Source organism: Schistocerca gregaria, chromosome 3 (genome assembly GCF_023897955.1).
Source record: "Schistocerca gregaria isolate iqSchGreg1 chromosome 3, iqSchGreg1.2, whole genome shotgun sequence".
NCBI lineage: Eukaryota > Metazoa > Arthropoda > Insecta > Orthoptera > Acrididae > Schistocerca > Schistocerca gregaria.
The window spans coordinates 225,240,963-225,241,898 of NC_064922.1; the positions used below are offsets into that span (position 1 = coordinate 225,240,963).

At 51.6% G+C, this 936-nt stretch overlaps 1 non-coding gene across 1 annotated transcript; it reads right to left on the minus strand.

Moving 5' to 3' along the window:
* Nucleotides 1–280: 280 nt before the first annotated feature.
* Trnaa-cgc (transfer RNA alanine (anticodon CGC)) lies at nucleotides 281–353 on the minus strand. Its single transcript has one exon. It is a non-coding gene; the product is annotated as a tRNA-Ala (tRNA).
* Nucleotides 354–936: the final 583 nt, after the last annotated feature.

Genomic DNA, 936 nt, shown 5'->3' on the forward strand with positions numbered 1-936 from the left:
ACATAACGACCAACAGCAGCGGCGTTTCTTTTTTCCGTCAGTGCTAACAGACAAGCAACATTACGTGAAACAACCGCAAAAATCAATATGGGACGTAGGTGGTGGTGGTGGTGGTGGTGGTTAGTGTTTAACGTTCCGTCGACAACGAGGTCATTAGAGACGGAGCGCAAGCTCGGGTCAGGGAAGGATTGGGAAGGAAATCGGCCGTGCCCTTTCAAAGGGACCATTCCGGCATTTGCCTGAAACGATTTACAGAAATCACGGAAAACCTAAATCAGGATGGCCGGAGACGGGATTGAACCGTCGTCCTCCCGAATGCGAGTCCAGTGTGCTAACCACTGCGCCACCTGGCTCGGTATGGGACGTAGGACGACCGTATCCGTTAAGACGGTGCGACGAAATTTGGCCTTATTGGTTTATGCCAGCATACGACCGGTGCCAATGCGAGTGACACCGCCTGCGCCGCCTCTCCTGCGTAAATGGCTCTCCTGTGCATTGGACTTTAGACCCGCGAAACCGTTGACCGGTCAAATGAGTTCCGATTTCAGATGGTAAAAGCTGATGACAGACTTTGAATGTGGCACAGACTCCTCGAAGCCGTGGACCGAAGTTGTCAACAAGCCACTGTGCAAGCTGGTGGTGCCCCAATGACAGTGTGGACTATGTTTACGTCGATCATGTTCGGTTGCTCGGAGACCACCTGCAGCCGTTAACGGACTTCGTGTTCCCAAACAATAATGGAATTTTTACCGATGACAATGTGTTATGTCACTAGGCCACAATTTTGCGCAGACGAACAGGGTGCACGGATTGCGTCCCGGCGGGAGAGCTATGGCGTCAGAAAGAACATTTGGCCACCAACTGTCACTAGCATTGCCAGTATCCCCATAACTAACTGACGCCACAGTCAACAGAAGATGTAGAAGAACGGACAAG